General features: G+C 45.2%; 1 long non-coding RNA gene across 1 annotated transcript in view; it reads right to left on the reverse strand.

The window, feature by feature from the left end:
* LOC144752970 (uncharacterized) overlaps nt 1-19337 on the reverse strand; it is a 104322-nt gene that overhangs the window by 41649 nt on the left and 43336 nt on the right. Inside the window, exons 3-4 of the long non-coding RNA XR_013594159.1 lie at nt 4238-4302; nt 2671-2956 (exon numbers count right to left, since the gene is read on the reverse strand). This is a non-coding gene — a long non-coding RNA (uncharacterized LOC144752970). The remainder of the gene's footprint in view (nt 1-2670; nt 2957-4237; nt 4303-19337) is intronic.

The following is a 19337-nucleotide window of genomic DNA, read 5'->3' on the forward strand; positions in this document are numbered from 1 at the left end:
GAGTAGTATCTCTGCGCCCTTTTCCACCTTATATTAAATTACCTTACATTACGTCACCAAATATACAAAACACAAGAAAGGTTGAAATCTATTTTTTTATAAATAACAAATAAGATTAGAAAAATATTTTTCTTCAGGGTATTATATAGAAATATAAATATAACAAAGCTAAGTAAAGTCCAGGTTTAAGCAATAAAAAATAATGTGATATCACAGACTTATTAGGCTCTATGCCTTCATCTTGCATCCACAATACAGTAGTATCCTGCTCAAGGGGCACTACATCCTCCAAGAGTAGATGGATGTCTGGGCACCTACTTATTGGGATAGGTTTGGATTTTCAGATACTTTGTTTTGCTCATGGCAGGGGCAGAGGGTTCTGTGGAGGGATGCCAAATGGAATGGTGAGGTTTTAGTAGATGGGAGTATTTGGGGGAATGGGAATGTTATGGCGTATATGGTGTGTTGGAGTGGAGGGAGGTGGATGACCTGGATCAGAGGGAGAACCAAGTTGGCTGTGGATGAGGGTCAGGACTTTGAATTGGGACAAGTGGTTAAATGGGGTCAGGGTTTTGAATGAGGGCAGGTTGTGGAATGGTGTCAGTGTTTGAATGGGAACAGAAGAAGGGGTAGATGTGGGTGTACCAAAAGCGTTGGCGTCAGTGAAGGCACCACGAAAGAGCAAATCTCGCTGTAGGGCAGACAAAGCAGAACATGTCATCCAGGATGGCAAACACTTTTGGGAGTTGCTGGCTGACACTCTGGACTGGATGCGACAATTTTATCTGCACCACAGAGTGGTTCTTTAGAAAATTCAATTCCTCCTCGGACCCCAAAGCTTGAGAAATGGAGACAGAATTGGTGGTGCCTAAAGCAGAGGAGATCCCAGCCTGTTTACCAACTAGGCACTAGCTTTATAAGTAGGGACAGGAATGAGGGTGAGGCTGGTGACAGTAGTGGCAGTTATAGGAACAGACACTTGGGCCTGCGCTGGTTTCACTGCAACCACAAGGTGCTGCCCAGAGTTGGAGGACACAGAATCCCAAATTCTAGTCGCGTACTGGTCAGTCCCATCACCCTCGTTGCCACTGGGTCCCGCTGTGTCAGTGGTTCCCCCTTCGACCTCCCACTGGGTCTCCTGCATGCCCACTGAAGATTGGTCATCGATGCCATTGCTTGCACTTGAGGAAGTGGAAAGCAGAAAGATACACACATGAATTACATACTAGAAAGGTCAATAGCAAAAGCTACACATATCAAAAAGTGCCAAACAGACATTTACCTTACTAATCTCAATAAAAGGCACACAACAATGGGACTTCATAAAAGGCAAGTACTGATTTTTGATGACAGGTTGCTTTATTACAGATGTCAAGCGCATTATATTATCTAGCACTTGTAATAAGGCAGGTGGAATATACGTCACTTGTCACAGACTACAAATCAGCAAAACTCAAAAGAATACATTATATTTTTTAATGAAAGAATTACAAGTAAACCTCAATTCCCCTAAGTATCCACATATGAAATCAAATTTCAAACTGCGTGTCATCTATAAAGTTTGTTGTAAGAGACACTCTGCGCCTGATTTAGAGTTTGGTGGATAGGTTACTTTCACAAACGTGGCAGATATCCCACTCAAAGTATTACAAGTAATACAGACCATAAAGAACTTATAATAAGGCATGATGAATATAACCCACATTTGTGATGGAGCACCCAATCTGTCAACTCTAAAGCAAACTCTGACATATATTTGAGCAAACACACAAGATAGATATGCTTCAATACACCTCGAAAATGTAAGCCTGTTCTGTCATTTTTTCAAGCATTATCCCATCTGCAAAAATCACTCTGGAGCATATTGGTACAGGTTTACTTTTAAATTTTGTTGACTGCAAAGCTCTCCATATGAGCATACCAGTAGCCCATGCCCAGCAATACGTTATTTCTACATACTGCCATTACATTTTCACAACTTTGGGGACAAAACTCAAATTAAACCAGTGCCTGCCAATGCCTTGGCCCCCTTTGTACAATTGTTAGTTCACACACTTGCCCAGGACACAATACAGCCTGAAAAAGTGGCCAGGGGGCTACCATACCATCCATGTCACATAATATTAATAAAAGCACAGTTGTGGCAAGACAGCTTCCCTCTTAAGCGCTGCGAGGCCTCAGGGTAGTTACGCGCTATACAAATGCAATATTTCATTTCATTTCATTTCTAGATTTGAGCATGTCCAAAACTGTTTACATACAGCACATGAGGGTTAGTGTCATGAGCCACTTGATCACAGTGCAGGGATGATTTTTGTGGGCATAATACATCAGTAACAGATATTCCAACAGAAAAGGCACAAATAAATTATTGACAATGTGTCTTATTTATAGTTTCACACTTATGTTGCTGCGTAACAAATGTGACAGATATCCAGTCCGCCTTATCGCAAGTGCATTATATGTAATGGAACTTTTAATAAAGTGGAAGGAATATCTGTGACTTTTGTGAAACAGCAGCTGTCTGGCAAACTATAACTTTGAATACATTCAATAGCATAGCACTTTTAAAAGGAACATCCTTTTATTTTTTTAAATTGTGACATTCTAGTGACACTTGAAAGAACGGTTAGAAATAACATACATATATTTCTACATGAATACACTTACAGACTGGTCAATGCTTCATGGCCTTCAGCCCTCCCCCCTCCTGGTCAGGGTAGGCCATTGCCAAAATGTGTGGCATTATGAGGGGATGGTCAGAAAAAAACGTTGCACTGCTTTTTTTTTTGCTGGGAGGATCATCCTAGTTTGTAGGCTCAATGGGGCAGGCCTATTGTCGACGGTCTTCCCACTGTTTCCGGAAGTGGGAAACAGTGGGAACTTAAAGACCACCTGGTGGTGCACTGGTCTGCCAATGGCCCTCCAGATCTTTGTCTTCATTGTGGGGGCTGACCTGAATTGAGCAAGATAAGAAAACAAAGTAACAAAAAGTCATTAATAAGCATGTTTACTTATGTACCATATATGGTCCAACATACTTATTTTATTCACATACATTGAGGCAGATTGAAGATTTGTTAAACATGTTACTGCAATACAACTGTGATGGAGATCGTATCCACTTTATTATAAGGGTGTGATATACTATGTAAATTGTAATGAGGGGGGTTGGACATCTATTACCTTGTGAGGGACTAAAATGTAAAAACTTACAAATCGTGAGTAATTTAAAAAAAAATGAAAATGGTATTGTACTTTTACTTTGGCCATCACTTAATGTTGTGTGATGTCATTAATGTCTATGCTTGGGGACACTTAATAATTCTGGATCAGCTACTCCATGAAAATATGATAAATGGACCATCCACCATATTGGACTTCTAATCATGTGTAAGGGCTATATGTCATAATGTGGTGGAGTAGCCATTCTGGTAAACAGAAACTCAAGACCTATGTGCTTTTTGTGGAAAGAACTCCTTTCTGAATGTCAGGGCTACAAAACAAAAAAAACATTTTCAATGTCAAGTGCATACCAAAAGTGCCCCATTGGCTTGGTAGTTGGAAAGGCAACTTCCACAGCCAAGGTGTTCCTGTGCCAGGTCTTAAAGCTTTTACTACAATACAACAACATTCATACTAAAATATGCCATGCTTAGTGACACCATGGATGTTAATCATTTTGTCACTCAGATTCTGTTGCCCTGGTCGAACACACAGCTCCTCGATGCCAAACGCAGGTACTGCATGGTCGCACCAATGTCTGACTGATTTGTTTTAGCTTACAGCATACCTAATGGTAAAGTATTTTGGCTCAACATTTTAAATTAATGTTGGCTTTGCAGTTATTAATGATTGTGGAGTACATTACGTACGGATTTCTGGCGTACTTAATTAAAAAATATAAACATTTCTAATAATATATATTTTGTGTGTCTTAGGTCAGGCATTGGCTTTAAATATTGAAATATGAGCGTTAACCCAGGTTCCTCTGTTTTTCATATTTTTTGGGTACAAATATGGTAAATATAGTAAGCATATTTCAATTTTCCACATACAAGGTAAAATTAATATGTGGTTTTGCAGTAGTATGTGTGTGAATGACAAAACGCCACTTGGGTTATGAAAATGTTTTCATATGGCAAGTGTGAAATGTTGCCAGGGTTTGAAGTCAATTACAATCGTCTTCATAACTAAACAAATATGAATGCAAGTGTTTTTCATGTGTGCAGCTTACCTGACTCTGGTGGCTCACAATAACTAGTTGGATCTGGTCACCTGCTCCTTCAACCATGGTGGGCCCTGGCAAAAGAAAATGAACGGCAACTGTTGAAGAGGTCTACAACACTTGCTGGTTAGAAGGCATGTGGTCTAACTGCCTTAAAAACGCATGTGGAGAAGCCCTTGCTAACCACATGTAACACTGACTTCAAATCTTTACAATAGATGGAATCATTATATCCTGTGCATTGTAACGGACATTTTTGCTTTGTCATTAAGCGTAATAATATTTTATTTCTTCCGTACTTCCTAATGATGTGTCTTCTCTGCATAGTTTAATGTAGACAAGTGTTTACAAAGATTGTTGACAGATCGTTCTGGGCTTATATATATATATATATATATATATATATATATATATATATATATATATATATATCATGTTAATATTAAACAGCAAATGTAGTAAACCGCTGTATAGTTGTACATACTGTTAAGGCAGCAATCAAAACATTTTGTTATAATGAAATGTGTTTTGTGTGCATATAATAAATGGTTCACATTACGTACAAATGATAGAAAAGAATGTATGTTTTCATAACCGATCAAAGTTATGCTTATTTCATTTTATGAGAAGAAGAAAGTTGTAACACTTTTTTATTCATTGTATTAGTATTTTCTAAATTAGAACAAAAAGTATAATTTCAGATTCTCTGAAAATAAGTTAACTTATTTGTTGGAAGAGGAATTAAAGATGAGCTAACAACTGCATGGAGTCCTTTTCCAGATACGCTCATGAGTGGATTAGAAATGTTCGCACAGAGCGTGGCTAAGGTGAATAGTCTAGACCCTCTCGCTGGGACATCACTTTGTGATTCTCTTGGTAGTGGTGTCTTGGGTGTTGTATTCAACTAGGCCAGATTCGTTACTTCTATAGGCTACTGAAGTGTCCTGAGTGTCAACAATGCTGGGGTGCTGGTGCCAGCTGGCTTTGTTGCAACAGTGTACCGCTTTCTGTGATGCTGCCAGCTGCAAATGTTTCTGGGACCAAGCTGGCAGCAGACGGTGCTTGACCATGAGAAGCGGCTGCTTAACGCAACACTGCTGCTGACAATGCTCCCAAGCTATCCTGCACCACCCTGGAATGCAGAGTGGACATTTGGTCCTTCTGGCTCTCACGCTGGGTCCTTTTTAGCTCTGAGAAGTACAATAATATGGCCTGGCTGATCCTTCTCGTCCATAGCCGCAACCATCGGTTCGCTACTCGTGCAGACAACGGTGACCACACACTGGACCTGCCTTCCAAAGCAGGTCCTGCTGCAGCCCTTTTCAAACCGCACAGTGACCTTGAGTGGGTGGCCACAGGTATTGTGTGTCCTGGCTGCACAGCAGATGTTATGGCTGTAGTGGTCACAGTAGGCAGGACAGGGGTGGCCACAGCTGTTGGTGGTGTACAGCCACAGGAGGTAGGACTCTGTTGATGTATTTGATTTCATATCCCAAGCGAGAGACGTAGGTCACTGATCACACACACCTAAAACGCCAGGCCAGTCTTGGAGATCATCCTCATCGGCAGAAGTACTACTCCCATTGAAGGCGTATGATCTTTTCTCAGGCAGTGGCCAAAGCAGTTGAGGATGTTGACTAAGAACTTGCAGCTTCACCTTGTAAAATAACATTGGACAGATTGTTTATACTAATATAAAGCAATATATTAACATTAGCCATTTAAACATTTTGTAATGTTAATCTGGTCTTGGCATAGAAAATACGTTCTCAAACTAAAACAACTAGCACGCACGGATTTGGAAACTTGCCATCTATGCCCAAGGAATGAGCCCAAAGACTATGTTATACTCAAGGTGATCGGACACGGATGCATACACCGGGGTAGGAGAAGCAGCGAGGAGGTTGCAACCGCCTGCATTTGCATGGCCTCAACACTGATAAGTCTTATAGCCTCATAGGGCTTATCGTTGTGGTCTTCATTTACACTGCCACCACCAGCCATTACCTACCGCACACCTTCCACCGGATGACACACTGTTTGGCCGTCTAGCTGCCTGCCTGGTTGCCTCGCCGCCCTAGCCCCCAATCTCACATGCCATCTCAAGTAAGAAGTGACATGAGTGAGTAATGCAGCCAGTGCAGGTGTCCGCGGACAAGGGTGAGAACAAACAATTAGACACACATGCGCTGCCTTATGGAATATGTAACAAACAAAGAAATGAAGGTCAAGCAAACCTGTTGGAGCGAGAGCTTAGAATCTTAATTGACAACCTTCCACCTCTATGTGGCGCAAAAGCGAACAAACATAATAAAAAACAAAAAATTACAAAACTTAATAAATCGATACAAGTACACAGTATTCCAGGACATATAATACCCCAGTTCTTCAAAAAGGCTTGTAACTGGAAAGATGGAGGAAGTAGATCAAGGAAGGAAAACACTACTAATACCAGTAATATACAAAGACGGATGCAAATATCTGAAATATTAATGGACATCACCTTGAGAGATATTGAATCAATTGAGTTTAAGCCTCCGCAAGGTGATAAACAGTATGATGCAACTGTAGTAACATGAGCTACTAAAAGGCTGGCCAATAAGATCATGGCAGAAGAAACCACATTTAAAATATGGGGCAAAAAACTCTCTCCCTTTGAGAAACTGGGGAACACACCTGCCGAAAGAAGGAGGAAAAAAACAAAGGAAATCGAAGCACAAAGAAGGGCCAGTGTGAAATGCACTTGGTAAAACTACCACAGTGCATGGAAACCAAGCAGATGAGGTGTTGGGCACAAGTAGAAACATCGCCTTAGTAATCTACTTTGACTGGGGATGGGTGCCAATAGCACTGCAAGTACAATCTAGAAATTTAAACAAGGCAACAATACAAAATCCCATCAATTTCACTCAGACCTGTTCCTAATATGCTGATGTAACATAGGTGGGGTATCAAATAAACCTTACCATTACTGATTTATCAAACTATTCAAAATATTATCATATCAGAATGCTGCAAGAAACCTGGTGAACAAACCAGCTCTACGCCCTGGTTATAATGAGTTCACAAATCCAGGAACAAAATCAGGAAAGAAAGGTCGCCTAAGTGGAGGCTTGGTAAAATACATTAGTGCTTCAAATCAGCCTGTATGTGCCATCTAGCCTAATAAGGATCCTGGGATTCTGGTAGTAAAGGTGAGAAACTGGAACCAGGAAAATGAAGCAACTTGTGTTGATAAACATGCACATACATCTGCGATTGAATATAAATTGTGTCATCATAAAGAACTGACATCACTGATAACCGACTGTAGGAAAAAACCCCTTTTTAACACGGTCAACCACACGTTTTGAAAGGTATTTTATGTGCTTTTGACTGGAAGTGCACTGGATTCCTGCTCACCAGGTCCCTAGTGCCAGATCTCTTTACCAAAACTGTAAAATTGTTCCCCCAATTGGCAACACCTTTAGCACGCTCTGTAGGTACCAAGTAAATGGTAGCCCTTGGAACTAGGGCAAGGTGGCCAAAAAGGTCGTTAAGGGCTGCAGCACAAATTGTGCCACCCTCACCAAACACATACAGACTGCCACTACAGGCTGTGTGTCTTGGCGAGGACAAAAGTGAAAATACAACATGGCACACATCTCTATGAGCCATGCCCAAAGACACAACAAACAATATAGGTATGTCACCCCTACAGCAGGCCTTACAGCCCTGAAGCAGAGTGCACTATAATGCATGTGTGGGCATGTCTGGATGAGCAGATATGCCCCTGTGCTAGTCACTTCTATTGCTGCCAGCACAATTAACCAGGGAGGCCATTTTAAGTGCATGTGCTGCACATTGGTGAATACGAGTTCCCCAGCAATATGATGGCTTCACTGAAACCAGGGATGTTTGGTATCAAACCTCTCGTATGAAAAAAAGACACACTGATTTCAGTAGTGGATTTATTAATACATGCAACCAGAGGGCACCTTAAAGGTGCCCCCTAAAAACCTAGAAGCTACAAACAATAGCCAGGAGGAAGATTCTAGATGCTAAAATCCTGGTTACTGAAAAAGAAAGAGTTGAGATGGGCCCAGAAACCCCCTCTGATGGCAGCAAAATTATTACTAGGGAGAAAGAAGCTTTTGGACCAAAAAGCCCCAAAGGGGTTGTCCTCAAATATACAGAGGGTGATTATGTCAGCAAATGGTTTACAGTCTTTGAGAGGGCTTGTAAAATGGGGAAACTAAGCCAGGAGTATTGGGGGAGCTGTTCTTAGGAAAGTGTAGAAATAGGCAAAGACAGATGCCGAGTCCTATGACCTCATGAAGAATACCATGATGAAGGGTTTTGGACTCACCACTGAGGAATACTGGATCAGGTTCAGGGAGACTCGAAAAACCAAGAGTCAGACCTGGGTAGATTTGTAGACTTCTCAGTGAAAACACTAGGTGGTGGGTTAAAAGATAACAGGGTGCAAGACTATGATGGGCTTTATAATCTTGGTATGAAAGAGTATCTGTCGAGTAAATGTGTTGCTGAAAAGTTACATCAGTACCTGGTAGTCCTAGGTCCACTTTTTCCTCAGTCGTTGGGGGGAGACAGCAGATCACTGGCTCCAGGGAAGGGCAACCAAGACAACTCCTGGTGGGGGTGACCAAAAGAAAGGAGTTGCTAAGCCCCCCTCAAGTGAAAGATGCTGACCAGTTCAAACATAAGAACAAAGATTCTTCTCAAGGCCCCCCAAGAATCTTTTCCAGATGGTGGACCCAGAGCCAATACACCGCCAAAGCGTGGAAACTAGGGTAAAAACTGGAATCCCGAGAAGGCTCTGTGCTTTAATTGTAAGGGCAATGGGCCCCGAAATGGAGACCCTAGCTGTACTGAAATGAATCCCCTTTGTGCACCTGCAGTTCGTTCCTACTGCAGTAGTAAGTCTACAGATTGGATACCAGGTGAGCACTGACCATGTCAGAGAGTTCACTAAAGAAACTTTAGTCTCTGAGGATGAGGTGGATGTAGCTGCCCTGGCTGTCTGACCCATGAACATGGAAAAATACAGACAACAACTTCATGTAAATGGGATCAGAGTTGAAGCACGGAGGGATACAGGTGCAAGGGTCACTATGCTGAATGGGAAACGGATATCGCCAGGACAGTATCTGGCTGGGGAGACATACACAGTCATCAATGCTGACAACCAAACTAAGGTCCATCCCAAAACAATGGTGTCCTTAAAAAGGGAAGGGTTTACTGACCAAAAGAAGGTGGTGGTATCCTCTGCAATTCCTGTGGCCTGTTAGCTAGGAACATATCTGGAGTCCTCGGCATGGTCTGAGGTTGAACGAAAGACCCATGCAGGTATGCTGGGTATACCTGAATTGGGAAGGTGTGAAAACGAGAGCACAATCCAAAGCCCAGGGAGAAAAAGAGGAGTAGAGCCTGGACAATGGCCCAACCCTCCGAGAGAAAAGGCAAAAACTTTTGGAGACCGGCTTCAAATCAGACACAAGCTCAGGTCCCCTTCTCCTCAGGGGGAAGACCCGTCATCCCCAGTGGGAACTGAGCCCCAGGAACTTGGGCCTTACACAGCAGAGCAGAGCTCCTAGGCCCAGGGGGAGCCTGTAGGGACGATCTGTGCCAGGGACAGAGGGCCTGTCCCGCTCTTGGAAGTCTGAGACAGCAAGCTGCTGAGCAGGAAAAGGCAGATGTCAGTGACTCCCGCAGAACCTATTGGGAGGAGGGGCTCCTTTACACGGAGGCCAGAGACCCTGAACCTCGTGCCACTAGGGGAGTGGTAGTGCCCCACATGTACAGAGTTCTTACTAACTTTGGATCATGACATCCCCTTAGTTGGGCATCTTGGTCAGGTCAAAACTTTGGGTGGGTTCGTTATCCTTTTCGATTGTCCAGGCATGTCCCAGAAGGTGAAGGGATTTTGTAATTCTTGTGCTATCTGCAAAGCCAGTGTCAAAGCAGGTGGCCACCCAAATGCCCCCTTAATTCTACATCGAGTGGTTGGGGCTTCCTTTGAGATGGTAGGGGATGACGTTGGCCGCGTAAACCCTCCATCAGCCTCAGGGAACAGATTAAATACTGGTGGTAGTGGATCATGCCACCAGGTATCCTGCAGCTTTTCCCCTAAGGACTGTCACTGCTCCTGCAGTTGCCAGAGCCCGCCTTAGTATTTTATACTAGAGTGGGTTTTCCTAAGGAGGTGGTGTCAGGCAGAGGAAGTACTTTCATGTCTGGCTACCTGAAAGCAAAGTGGGCTGAATGTGGTTTAGCATACAAGTTCACCACCCCGATCACCCACAAACCAATGATTTAGTTGAGATTCAACAAAACCATGAAAGGTATGATTGGTGGACTCCCTATAAAACTCAGGAGATGAGATTTCTTACTACCATGACAGATTGGCAGACAGGTTCCTCTCATGCGCATGTGCAGAGTGCGGACACTAACACAGAGCCTCACAGTCCGTGTCTGCCGTCCACCTGAGCCGCCCGCCGACCGTCGCTTCACAGAGACCCCTGACCCCCTGACAGCAACGGTGAGCACCGGCGGCGCACAGGCTTCCAGGCACAGGCGCAGGCAGCGCTCCTCGCAGGAAACGCCGGCCGAAAACGGCGAAAACGGCGGGAACAGCCCGAGAGAGGCGGGAGCCTTGGCGAGTACCGAGTCGCCCACGAGCAGCTGCGGGAGCTTCTTGAGGGCTTCTAGAGGGCTATAGAACAGCGGAATCCGCGAAAACGGCCGAAAAACCGCGGTAACGGCCCGACGGAGACGGGAGTCACAGCGAGCCATCCTGTGGGTCGTCCTGTGAGTCGGGCCCCTCGGCAAAACACCTGACAAAACTTTTCAGTAGAACTGGTTGCCCACATCCGGCCAGACAGTCAGCGGAGGAGGAGCTGCAGTCTGCACCCTGGGGAATAGGTGAACAGGGGCCAGCAAGGTAAGAGGCGGTAGCTGGAGGGAAAGAAGAAAAGCAAGCGCGGCAGCCGTTAGAGGCGGCCGCAAAGTAAAAGCCGGGGGTGGACCCAGAGAGGCCGGTTGGCTAGGCCCCCCCAGCCTGCGGTTTCCCCGTGTGCCCCGCTTGCTTTCTCGCTGCTTGACACTCGCAGTTTGTTACCGCCTTCTGTCATTTGCCATTCCCTGACACCCTTATCACAAGCAACAAAAAACCCAAAACAGAAGCAATTCAGTCAACACATCAGATAAACCAACAACAACGCTACTCACCACAACTCACTACGAAGTAGCATGAGGTCGGGGAAACTACGAGGCGAAGACGCCACAGCAGCTATGCCACAGGGGAAGACAAAGAAGGTCAAGGGGGTCCCCCCATGTATGACCACCGAGGTGGTGAAAGAGGCGGAGGAGGAAGTCGAAGGGACAGTCGTGGGCAGGGGAAAGAGTCCCATTAAATCAACCCAGGAAGATCATGGCTGTAGCACAACAGCCCCCGTTACTGACTCTGCAGGCCTCGCACAAACCCCCCAAGGCACATTACACCAATCTGTCAATCCTGGTTCACTAAGCTTGGACGAGGGAGCCAATAGGACCAACAAGGATAGTACAACCAGCAGCCCTGTAGAGAAGAATGAGGGAAATAATTTGAGAGACATAACACCACTCCCTGCACATAGCGGACAGGCCCCGCATTTAAAAGCGGGCAAAAGGGCATTGATCACAGACTTCCTTAAAGTTTGTCAAAGACTTTCCACGGGGAGTGGGAGTGGGGAGGTACCCCTACCACATGACTCCGGCTCCAAATGCAAATGCAAAAGCATACAATACAAAGCTCACATGGGGGGAACACATAAGGAAGCCCCACGGTCTGCATCACCACCATACCGGCCAAGGTGTTACAGTGAATCCTGTAAAGCCCATACCACAAAGTCAAGAAGGAATTCCGGGTGTAAGGGGTCGGGCCCTCTCTGGTCAAACGTTTCAAAGACCCAACAAACAGCTAAAGACTCAAAGCAAGCTAAGGGGGATCCACCCTTTCAATTACCACAAATGACCCACACACTACCGGCGCGTGCCCTGGTACACTGGGCCCCGGACGCAACTGATGACTTGGTTTTTCTAGAGCAGAGTGTACATATAATTCAGAACACGTCCCCGACTACAATTGAGGGATTAACCCCGCAGTCTCAGGTGCAACCCCGCGTTGAAAAACCGTGCCCAACGCCACAGGCAAACTCTCACAGTCCAACGTCCAGACAGCTCACGCCTGGTTCGGGAAAAAAGCACTGCCACCAGACAAGTTAATGAAGACATGGATGCTATCAAAGACAGTCTGCCATCGAAGCCACAGGAACTAAATTTAACAGCATTTGAGACAGCAAAACTCGAACGAAGTACACGCGAGTTATCAGCTCAATACAATCAAGGTCCAGGGAAGGAAGAGAGTACCGACAAAAGGCCAGGGAATTACCGACTGCGTGAGCACTTTATCCAATCAGACCCCTTTGTCTACTCTGCTATATCACCCATCCCCATCCCCAGACACTCTCAGGGGGAATCGCCAGAGATCAGCCAAACGGTTTCCATTTGGACGCAATTATTAAAGACAATGGAAACCATAGGAGCGGCCATGTCCTATCACGCGGACAAACTGGATACTCAAGTTGACCTGCTCAACCTCCTGGCGTTCCACGTCCAGGGGATTGAAGCAAACTTACAAGACTTAAACACCATGATCACTAAGGTTCAACTAAATAAGGATCAGACTTTCTACACTTGCCACTGCTCCAACATAATAGACAAACTGGCTACAGTACCCAGTCTGATGACCCAGATACTGGGGGCTGTTAAGGATTCACCAAAAGACTCCCCAACGGAAACAACCACAACAATAAGTGAATCAACTGGCAATCGGCACTCTAAAGAGGGCCCCGGCAGGCTGACAAGGCTGCCCAATGCTAGCAGGGGCGAAGAGAGTCCGGAATCTCAAGACCATCTACACTCCACCCCAGCAAATGAAAACAGGTCGCCAGCAAGCCTAGACGAACATAACTCAGTTAACCGCATAGAGGCAGCCGAGTTAATTCAGGAGCCAATTCCCAACGTCGCTCCAATCGCAAATCACATCAAACAGGCGCCAACGCTCACAAAGAGAGAACGGAAGCGACTACGAAAAGCTAGAAACGCGAAAGCACATAACCGATGGGTTCCACAAACCACTTCGGAAAAACCCATCAACAACTCTGAGATCAAGGAAGCCAAACAGCACCCCGAGAGCGTTTTACCACAAACTAGAACAACGCCAGAGCAAGGGTCCACGCCGACGGTTCACCCACCCACCAAGGCACCCTCAACTTTAATTTCAAAAGGAGCAATAGGTGATACAACTACAAACCAGAACACATTAAAAGTGTTCAGCATCTTTAAATTCGCGGGATAAAAACCAGATTGTAAGGTACCACTTCAAGAGCCGGGAAAAAACATAAACATTAATCAAAGGAAGGATTCAAGCGACAATAACGCACCTAGCAAAGCCCCAGGCATCAAAAGTCAAGCCAACTTAGATAATGCCGCAAAGATCAAGGGAACCAATTCACGAGACACACAGGGTGGAGAACCTCATGTACCATCAGCTCCAGTCTCCAACGGACAAGATTTTGCCAATAGCGTACAGATGGTAAACTCACACACATTAGATTTAGAGGGGGACCAGGTAGGATCGGCCCCTCCACCTAATGAAGAGAGCAGGCAACCAAAAATCCCAAACAGGTCCACGTCAAGCAACAAAATCGAGTTTACTCCACAATATTGTTCAAGGGGGTCCTACGACATCCTGAACAGAGGGGCCATTTTAAGACTTCTAGAAGAACTACCAGGTCTGCGACACCTAAAATCGAGCGACCTCGAATTAATAGAGTTCATACCAAACCCTCTTCTATCAGGCTCCGACTCGACGATTACAACGTGGACCAATCACACCATCACAGACCTAGTCCTGTCTCATAGGGAGGCTTTCGCCGCATGGGGCATTGAATTAAAAAAAGTGGAGCCCGCACGATATCCCAGCCCGCTGCGGAAACAAAACCCTAAAATAAGCCTCTTAAAAAACGCCAAAGGGCCAGATTTAAGAAGCGGTATCGAAGCGGAAGCGCAGCGACTAAGGCAAATCACAATCACTTTCGCTCACCAAGAGGCAGATATGCCCGAAAGGCCCCAACACGCTACTCGGGCACAATCCCAGAGGAATGCAGCTTGAACTGACAGCAGACTAACGAAGGGGGATAAGCAGGGCTGCACGATCTGCTCATGGAACATCAATGGTTTAAATGCAAAGCTGGAGGGAGACTACTTTATTGAGTTTATAACCCAATTCAAAATACTTTTGTTTCAAGAAACATGGCAGATCAAAAACTCGCCTCTAGTGGGATACAAAGAATTCTTTGTTCCAGCCCAGAAGGATGGACGCTCCGGCAGGGCCAAAGGGGGCCTATCCATTTTAACATCGACAGAGTTTACCTGGACACCAACTAGCATCGACTTAGACTCTACATGGATGCAATGTATCAAAGTGGAAATTTCCCCAAACCTGGGTCTCTTGATCGTGAATCTCTACATGCACCCCGGCGGAAAACATAAAGGGAAGAGGATAAAACAACTAGTCACCACAATCAAGTCACTGAAATCAATCTATCCAAGTGAAAACATGATTATAACGGGAGATTTTAATCTGAACCTAATTTGTGGTCAGGAGGGAATCCTCCCCATTCACATCGAGCCACGGCAGGGCAACCAATGCAGACAAAATGCATTGGGAAGGAAATGCGCCTCAGAACTGGAAGCTCTTCATCTGTACACCCTAAATGGGAGAGGCCATCTGGACAGACCAGCCGCCCTAACCAGGGTCTCCAAGAACTCAGGCTCTACCTTAGATTATACCCTGGCTGACCCCGATCTATTTCATCACATTAGTGACTTCCAGATTCAGGAGCGCGGAGAAAGCGATCATTTTCCACAGACCCTTATCCTGAACATCCAACCTACAAAGTCGGTGAAGGCCGCGCCTCTGTCCTTGAACACAAAAATCTTTAACCTAAAACGGCTACACTGGAACGAAGGAAATCTCTCTATCCTAATGGCGTCATGCCACGCATTGCTCCAACTATCTGAAACATCGAGAGACACAGTTAAAACTTGGGAAAACTTCGTAATGGAGATCAACAAGAAACACCAATCCAACAACAGAGGACGCAAACCCACAAGAAAAAGAGGTGGGGAATGGTACACCCCGAAACTGCGCCAGCTAAAAAGGCAATTAAACGCATTCCTAAGGGCCGAACGCAAAAAAGACCCTCAGCTATCACAACCTACGCTGAACACAATCGAATCTCTAAAAAAAGAACTAAATAGAGAGATCAATCTGGCCAAGCGAATGCATAAGGAAAAATTAGCGTGCTCCATACTCCACGCAAGCAAATTGCAGAATTCAAAAGATTTTTGGGCAAAAATAAACTTTATGCTAAATGGCAAACATCGCCAGTTTAACTCAGACATGACGGACCAGCTCTGGAGTAGTCACATTGACTTATTATATAATTCCCCACACAATTCACTCACGGATAATAACGCCAAGCGTCCTGAGGAGCTCCCTCGCTCCAGCCTGAGCACAAAGCTAGCTCCAAAAATCATTAGGAATTCACGGCCATCAAAGAATACGGGAGACATGGAATCATTCTCATTAAAGCAGGTCTCAAACACCATAAAAACATTGAGAGCAGATGGAGCACCCGGACCAAACGAGCTTCCCAATGCCTTATTTAGGAAAGGCCCAACGTTTTGGGCCAGCCAACTAACACCTTTATTTGGTCCCAGCCGAAAGACCGGGAACATTCCCGAATCATGGAGAGGCAGCATTCTTCACCCAATCTACAAATCCGGGTCCCGCGCAGACCCTAACAACTATAGGCTGATAGCCTTAATAGATGTGGAGGCCAAGCTCTATGCTTCCAACTTGTTGGTGGAACTGGAATCCTGGGTGAGCAGCACAGGGATACTTCCTCGGACACAAACAGGCTTTCGGCCAGGACTGGGTACCTTGACCAACCTATCCGCGTTAACCCTCCTTGTTAACAAAGCAAGCCACAACTCCACCCCGCTGTACACTTGTTTTCTGGACCTAAAAGCGGCCTTTGACAAAGTGCCTAGATCCAATCTTTGGGCCAAAATGAAAGCCTGGGGCGTGCCGCCAAAGTTGTTGGGAGCAATAATTGAGCTTTATTCAGACACTTGGGTCCAAGTGAAAAAAGGAGATGGTCGACGCCTGACAAAGAAATTCCACACAACCAACGGTTTAAAGCAAGGCTGCGTACTAGCCCCCAGCCTCTTCAACATCTACACCGCGGACCTAGAAAGTGACCTGCGTACCATTCAGGGGGATCCACCAAAATTGGACAACTCACCTATAATAAGTCTTCAATATGCAGACGACATTGTGCTCCTCTCAAAAACCCCCATTGGTCTACAACCCTTGATCTCCAAACTGTCGCAGTACCTCTCCAACGCACAACTGACTATAAACCTAAAAAAAAAAAAAAAACATCCTATGCTTCTGCGGCTCAAGAAAGAAAAAAAACTTCGTCTGGAAGATACATTCCACCTCTCTAACCCAGGTAGTTCAATATAAATATCTGGGAATCCTATTGGACCACCGATTAAAGTTTAAACAGCACTTGGAACAGGGGAAATCCAAAGCCAAGCAGCTTCAATTTGCTTTTAAAACGGTCCAAAAGCAATTAAACGGACATTCCACTGGCCACATTCTTAAGATTGCAGCCGCTAAATTTCTGCCATCACTAACATATGGTTCTGAATTATTGGCAACCCAGGACTTCGCAGTGTTAAATCTCGCCCAATCCAGGCTGTTCAAAAACCTTTTCTCAATCCCGCGTCATATCTCTCAAGCCCAAATTCGTCTGGAGTTTGGTCTTACTAACCAGCTCCCGGCAAGACCAGGAGCACTCGTCAAATATTATTGGCGCATGAGGGACGCAGCAGACGAATCCCTGGCGCACCTTTGCTGGTCAGAAGTTGAAAAACAGGCCGGGCTTCCGGGCTCAATATATAAGACCTTGAGGCAAGCTCTCAAAGCATTAAAACTGGAAGAATCCTGGCTTTTGCCCATGACTTATTCTGCTTTCAAGCTGATAACCAAGAAAGCAGTCAAACAAGCATCATTACTCATGGATAAAGCGGCAATGGCTGGCAAAAACCATGCCTGGATCGTTTTGCCGTCATATATCCACTTAAAAGCTCAGGAATATTTGAAAGAATGCTTTAGGGACCACTACAAAAGGAAACTAAGCCTGTTAAGGCTGGGCTGCTTTTCGACCAAAGATCTCACTCCAAGATGGCTACAGCTGTGGGAAACTCCCGACTGCCGCCTCTGTGGCAACGGCGCAGAGTCTTTACAGCACCTTATATGCATATGCCCGGCACTTCAGAATCTTAGAAAAATGGTTCTTCAATCACTTCTAAGAGAAGCCCAGGTGAGAACTTGTAGGGCGGCGGTGATAAGATGTCTAAGTGGAACTTGGATAGAACTCTCATGTAAAACCATAACATTTTTTAACCTCGCTGCTATAGAGCTGGAAAACAGGGCAGCAATAAAAGAGGTCTCTGGACAATAGGCCAGGCTTTGGCCGGCCACGGACTCTTCCACTCTTTTCCTCTCCTCTCCAAACGGTCGCCTTTTTGTATTACGAGTTAACGTGCCCCCTGTGCGAACTCCTATTATTCTCCCATACCTTTTCACCTCTCCCCTTCTTATTACGACTTCAAAATAATGTGTATCCAGAACGAACACACAAGATTCCTTTTATTCTTTTTCCTTTTAGACCTTTCCCCGCTAATTTTGCATATTTTATGATATTAGTTTTTAAGTTGATTCAAAGTTGATTTTGTGTTGTTTTTACGATGGAAATGTTGCTTGCATGGTGGTAAGTTCACCGTTTTATGATTTTTTTAAAATCAAATAAAGTATTATTTATCGGCTACTACCATGCCTGCTTTTTACCTACAGAGAAGTACCCAAGAAGAGAGTGGGGTTTTCCCCCTTTAAACTTCCTGTTTGGTCGCCTTGTAAGTGGACCAGTGTGTCTTGTGAAGGAGTAGTGGGGGACGAAGGACATAATGGACTATGTGCTTGGCCTCCTTACACAAATGGCTGAGTATATGGACAAAGAATTCAAAAACCTTGAGGCCAACCAAGAGCTCCAGAAGCTTTGGTATGACCAAAAGGCTGCGCTGTAGGAGTTCCAACCAGGACAGAAGGTGTAGATTTAGGAGGCTCTGACTCCTAGGGCCCTTCAGAACAAGTGGAGTGGATCCTACCCTATCCTTGAGAAAAAAAAAAAGGGGAGGTCACCAATCTGGTGGATCCTGGCACTTGCAGGAACCCCAAAAGGGTCATCCATGTAATCGGCATTAAACCCTACCATGACAGGGTTGATATGGGTATGCTGATGTTCACTGAGGAGGCTCAGGAAAACGAGAGCAACCCTCTCCCCGACATCCTCTCCATCAGTCCTAAAGATGGGTCAGCTGAAGGAGTGATCTTTTCAGACAGTCTCTCTGCCCAACAGCCAGCCAACTGCAGTCCTGGAACAGTATGCGAAGTTCTTTTCTCTAACCCCTTGTCAGACCAACTGCTGTGTTTGTAATGTGGACACTGGTGACAATATGCCTGTCAAACATAAACTGTATAGACAGTCTGACCAAGTGAGGGAAATCATCCGAACTGAATTCAGCAAGGTGCTGGAGTTAGGGGTGACTGGGCCCTCTGAACATCCCTAGGGCAGTCCAGAGGTTTCAGTTCCCAAACCTCACCCCCAGGTTGGAAAGAAAGAGCTGAGGTTATGTGTGGACTCTAGGGGACTCAATACTGTCACAAACCCAGATGCACGCCCTACACAAAAGGCAGATGAAATAATTGACAGGCTAGGGGCAGCCACATTTCTCAGTACTTCTGATTTAACATCAGGGTACTTGCAGATTGGTTTGACCCCTTAGAGCAGACAAATCAGCATTCTCAATCCCAGATGGGCTTTATCCATTCACAATTATGCCCTTTGGACTAAAGAATACCCCTGCCACC

The sequence above is a fragment of the Lissotriton helveticus genome, chromosome 5_1 (assembly GCF_964261635.1).
Source record: "Lissotriton helveticus chromosome 5_1, aLisHel1.1, whole genome shotgun sequence".
Taxonomy (NCBI): domain Eukaryota; kingdom Metazoa; phylum Chordata; class Amphibia; order Caudata; family Salamandridae; genus Lissotriton; species Lissotriton helveticus.